At 44.9% G+C, this 5,916-nt stretch overlaps 1 pseudogene; it reads right to left on the bottom strand.

The window, feature by feature from the left end:
- Window positions 1-4,706: 4,706 nt before the first annotated feature.
- The window catches only part of LOC110148805 (cytochrome P450 2B4-like), a 30,366-nt pseudogene continuing 29,156 nt past the window's right edge, over window positions 4,707-5,916 (bottom strand).

The raw sequence follows: 5,916 nt of genomic DNA, 5'->3' as shown, positions 1-5,916 counted from the left end.
GGTCTGGGCCTGCCTTCGATCCCGCTGGCCCTCTTAAAGGTAGCTTACTCTGTTGTTTGTTATTTTGCCCTATGGGTGGGGAAGGTGTGTCAGGATCCTCCCTTGGCAGAGCTCCTGCTAACTCTCCAGGGACAAGAGGGAGCCCGAAGGACCAGGTGCTGCAGAGGCCATGATGTTTATCATGTGGATCCCAAGCAGCTTCTGATAAGCCCTTGTGGGTTGGAGCTGTCTTGGTGGGTGATTTCCTTGAACAGAGAGCATGTCCCCCAAGGAAGGGGAGTGATGTCAGCTCCAGGAACTTGTGGAGGCTGTGTTTAGAGTGTTGGCACCACAAGGGCAGCTCTCAGACAGTTTTATCAGGGAGTGGCATTGCATCATGAGAGATTGAGGTTAGCTGGCCAGCAGAAATGGGCGTCCTGTGCCCACTGGGGCTTTGGGTTTGTCTGTACATCTGTGGAGAGGGTGGTGTGGAGGAGGAGGCGGGGTCTGATGGGAGACCTAATTCCATGTGGTCTGAGATGATTCATTCATTCATTTCACATCAGGTGTTTTATTTTATTTTATCTTATCATTTTATTTTGCCCCATCATGTAACATATGGAATCTTCCTCAACTAGGGTAGGAACCCGTGCCCCCTGCAGTGGAAGTTGGGAGTTAATCACTGGACCAACAAGGAAGTCCCTTTGGCAAATATTTTAGACACCTGTCACCTGCCACATACTGCTCCAGGTATTGAGAGTAGAGTGTAGAACAATACAGTATGTTTTCCCTCAAGCAACAGGCATTGAAGGGAAGGAGAATTCAGTTCAGTAGCTCAGTCATGTCCGGCTCTTTGCCCCCATGGACTGCAGCATGCCAGGCCTCCCTGTCCATCACCAACTCCCAGAGCTTATTCAAACTCACATCCATTGAGTCAGTGATGCCATCCAACCATCTTATCCTCTGTCATTCCCTTCTCCTCCTGCCTTCAGTCTTTCCCAGCATCAGGGTCTTTCCCAATGAGCGGGTTCTTCACATCAGGTGGCCAAAGTATTGGAGCTTCAGATTCAGCATTAGTCCTTCCAATGAATATTTAGGACTGATTTCCTTTAGGATGTACTGGCTGGATCTTCTTGCTGCCTAAGGGACTCTCAAGAGTCTTCTTCAACACCACAGTTCAAAAGCATCAATTCTTCAGCACTCAGCTTTCCTTATAGTCCAACTCTCACATCCATCCATGACTACTGGAAAAACCATAGCTTTGAGTAGATGGACATTTGTTGGCAAAGTAATGTCTTTGCTTTTTAATATGCTGTCTAGGTTGGTCATAACTTTCCTTCCAAGGAGTGAGCGTCTTTTAATTTCATGGCTGCAGTCACCATCTGCAGTGATTTTGGAGGCCCCCCCCCCAAATAAAGTCTCTCACTGTTTTCATTGTTTCCCCATCTATTCGCCGTGAAGTGATGGAACCAGATGGCATGATGCTAGTTTTCTGAATGTTGATTTTTAAGCCAGTTTTTTTCACTCTTCTCATTCACTTTCATCAAGAGGCTCTTTAGTTCCTAATTGCTTTCTGCCATAAGGGTGGTGTTATCTGCATATCTGAGGTTATTGATATTTCTCTTGGCAATCTTGATTTCAGCTTGTGCTTCATCCAGCCCAGCATTTTGCATGATGGTCAGGAAGCAACATTTAGAACTGGACATGGAACAACAGACTGGTTCCAAATAGGAAAAGGAGTATGTCAAGGCTGTATATTGTCACCCTGCTTGTTTAACTTATATGCAGAGTACATCATGAGAAACGCTGGGCTGGAAGAAGCACAAGCTGGAATCAAGATTGCTGGGAGAAATATCAATAACCTCAGATATGCAGATGACACCACCCTTGTGGCAGAAAGTGAAGAGGAACTAAAAAGCATCTTGATGAAAGTGAAAGAGGAGAGTGAAAAAGTTGGCTTAAAGCTCAACATCCAGAAAACTAAGGTCATGGCATCTGGTCCCATCACTTTATGGCAAATAGATGGGGAAACAGTGGAAACAGTGCCGGACTATTTTTGGGGGGCTCCAAAACCACTGCAGATGGTGATTGCAGCCATGAAATTAAAAGACGCTTACTCCTTGGAAGGAAAGTTATGACCAAACTAGACAGCATATTAAAAAGCAAAGACATTACATTGCCAACAAAGGTCCATCTAGTCAAGGCTATGGTTTTTCCAGTGGTCATGTATGGATGTGACAGTTGGACTGTGAAGAAAGTTGAGCACCGAAAAATTGATGCTTTTGAACTGTGGTGTTGGAGAAGACTCTTGAGAGCCCTTTGGGCTGCAAGGAGATCCAACCAGTCCATTCTGAAGGAGATCAGTCCTGGGTGTTCATCGGAAGGACTGATGCTGAAGCTGAAACTCCAATACTTTGGCCACCTCATGTGAAGAGCTGACTTGTTGGAAAAGACCCTGATGCTAGGAGGGATTGGGGGCAGGAGGAGAAGGGGACGACAGAGGATGAGATGGCTGGATGGCATCACCGACTCGATGGACATGAATTTGAGTAAACTCCGGTAGTCGGTGAGGGACAGGGAGGCCTGGCGTGCTGCGATTCATGGGGTCGCAACGAGTCGGACACGACCGAGCAACTGAATTGAACTAAACTGACTCTGCATTATATAAGTTAAATAAGCAGAGTGATAATATACAGCCTTGACATACTCCTTTCCCAGTTTGGAACAAGTCTGTTGTTCCATGTCCAGTTCTAATGTTGCTTCTTGACCTTCATACTGATTTCTCAGTAGGCAGGTAAGGTGGTCTGATATTTCCATCTCTTGAAGAGTTTTCCACAGTTTGTTGTGATCTGAACAGTCAAAGGCTTGGCATAATCAGTAAAGTAGAAGTAGATGTTTTTCTGGTATTCTCTTGCTTTTTTGATGATCCAACAGATGTTGGCAATTTGATCTCTGGTTCCTCTGCCTTTTCTAAATCCAGCTTGAGCATCTGGAAGTTCACAGTTCACGTACTGTTGAAGCCTGACTTGGAACATAACTTTGTAGGGTGTGAGATGAGTGCAAGGGCAAAGCAGAAAGCTTTGAAAGAAAGGCAAAAGAGAAGCTAAAGGCAAAGGAGAAAAGGAAAAGTATACCCATTTGAACGCAGAGTTCCAAAGTATAGCAAGTAGACATAAGAAAGCCTTCCTACACCTGGGAAGACCCAGAGGGATCGGGTGGAGAGGGAGGTGGGAGGGGGGACCGGGATGGGGAATACATGTAAATCCATGGCTAATTCATTTCAATGTATGACAAAAACTACTGTAATGATGTAAAGTAATTAGCCTCCAACTAATAAAAATAAATGGAAAAAAAAAAGAAAAAAAAAAAAAGAAAGCCTTCCTAAGTGAACGACGTAAAGCAATATAGAAAAACAATAGAATGGGAAAGACTAGAGATCTTTTCAATAAAATTACAGATATCAAGGGAACATTTCATGAAAAAATGGAAGGAGAATTCTCACCTCTCAAAAGATCCCTAGTGATTAGACAATAAATGAGTCATATGTAACCTGCTAGGGATCACAATAAATGAGTCATATGTAAACTGCTAGGATCACCTGCCCCAGGGATGCCAGATTTAGGATGTTTATTTGTGGCTCAGGGTACTGGAAGGGGAATACCAGGGAATCCCAGACCCCATTATAGAACCACACAGCTCAGGGGCCATGGGCTAATGGGTCCCTTCATGAAGGGAAGGAGGAGGGAGAGGCAAGAAGATAAAGATGAGGGAGGACCATTCTGTACAACTATGACCTCCAACATGGATGTGATGGACAACACCGCACTAAGTAAAAAAAAGCCAGACACTAAAAACCAAGGTTGTATAATTCATTTATATGAAATGTGCTGAACTGGTAAATCCATGGAAACAGCAAGCATTTGGTGTTACCAGGGGCTGAGGAGAAGAGCAAATGGGGAATGACTACTAATGGGTACCAGGTTTTCTTCTGGGTGATGAAAATGTTTGGAACTAGAGAGTAGTGGTGATGGTCAGGTTTGTGAATGAAATAAATGCTACCAAATCATACACTTTAAACTAATTAGTTACATGATGTGAACTTCAGCCTCATTTTAATCTATCTCGGGGCAGAAAGGAGCTGAATGAAAAGTCTGAGCTCAAGAGCCAGGGACCCACAGTGTGAATCTCGCTTCTCCACTCACTAGCCAGGTGATCTCGGAGCACTCTGGCCATTGCCTAGCTTCTGTTTACTCATCTGTAAGGTGTGCAAAATCAATTGAACCCACTTCAAGGGGCTACTGGAAGGAGGACTCAAGTGAGCTCATGGATGCACAGATTAAGGAGCACAAGGTGATGAGAAAAGGAAGCTGTGGTTGTGTTGAAGAGGGGAGAAGTCAGTTGGGGTGAGCTGTGGTCTCAGAGGCAGAAGTAGAGAGAGATACTGAGCCATGTTTTCCCATTCAGCCCTATTTTCTACACATAGAACCCTGCTGACATTCTATAAATGGGGGAAGAAAAACACCTCCTTGAGTTTAGAAGAGCTGCAGAAGGACGGAAGGAGGTGAGATGAAGAAGGGACTTTCCCAAGGAGGTGGCATCCACGGAGGGGAGGGATGCTGGCTCACAGCACACCCTGATCAGAGGCAGGAAGACAGGGAGAGAGTTCAGGGGCAGTTCTCTGCAGAGGTGGGGACACGCGTGACCCTGGCATCCTCGATCACCTTCCCTCAGCCTCTTTGATGGGGCAGGAAGTGGATCTGGAACATCAAGGAAACTTTGCCCACCCCACTGTCCTGGGGAATGAGGTCAATGTCTTCAGAGGTCTAGGGGCTGGCCATGGAGAAATTCTGGAGGATGGCAGTGAAGAAGAGGAATAATTTTGTGTGAGAGATGCCTTCACTGAGACAAATAGGCTTTCCTGTGAGCTCAGAGGTTCACGATGTGGACAACAGGTGCTTGCACATTTTTGCACTGTCATCTTCCAAAGTCCAGACACCTGTGTCCATTGCAAGATATTTGTGTGAGATTGACTTTTAACCTGTCTTTCAAGGTTGACTCCTAGAGAAGTCCCAGATCCTCTGAAAGTAGGTGTGTTTTGTTGGGTGGATGTAACTTTCTCATCTTTCCATGTCACTGTTTGTAGCATTTGTTTGATTTCCAAAGAATTCAGTGGATCCACAGAATGTAAGCAGATACTTCTGCTCAGATATGTGTATGAGTGTGTGTGTGCTTCCACATGGAGGTAATGGGCATATTTCTGACTTGACATTTTTCCTGTATTTCATGTCTAATATGGGAAGAACAGTACCTATCTTGTAGGGCTATTATGAAGTAAAAGAAGTTAATGTTTGTTAAAATTCTTAAAATAACAACTGATCCACATCTAGGCCTATTTAGAAGTTAGGACACATGAACTTAGCAATACTCAGGGAAGAGCTCCCATGTGATTATTCTATAACCGGTTCTGCAACCAGGCTCTTCCAAAAGAGCCTGACTTCTGCTCCCTCCCACTCGGTTCTCCCCATCCCTTGGGCTCTGCAACCAGACACCCTTGGGCTCTCTCTGCCCGTGGTCATCTGCCTCAATCCTTTTTCCTGTCTATACTGTTTCTTTCTATACTCTTTCCCTCTTCCTTGTTCTGCCTTCTTCAATCTTGTTTAATTCACCTTCTCTGTCTATGCCAGTCTGATTCTGTCTGCAGTGCTTTCCCATTTTACAGTCTCCCTACTGAGTGCCCTTTTCTCTGCTTCAGAGTTTCTTCTTTGCAATTTATGTCACTCTTTTCCTTTCTGTCTTACCCTGTTTCTCTCCTTCTTCTCCTTCCTCTTCCTCTTCATCCTTCTCCTCCATCTACTTGTGTTACCTCACATCTCTCTCAATCTTTCTGCCAGTATTTCTCCTGTCTTTCTCTGTCTCTGTCTTGTCTCTCTGACTTCC

Source organism: Odocoileus virginianus, chromosome 20 (assembly GCF_023699985.2).
Source record: "Odocoileus virginianus isolate 20LAN1187 ecotype Illinois chromosome 20, Ovbor_1.2, whole genome shotgun sequence".
Taxonomy (NCBI): Eukaryota; Metazoa; Chordata; class Mammalia; order Artiodactyla; family Cervidae; genus Odocoileus; species Odocoileus virginianus.
This window is presented reverse-complemented; position numbering and strand designations above follow the sequence as displayed.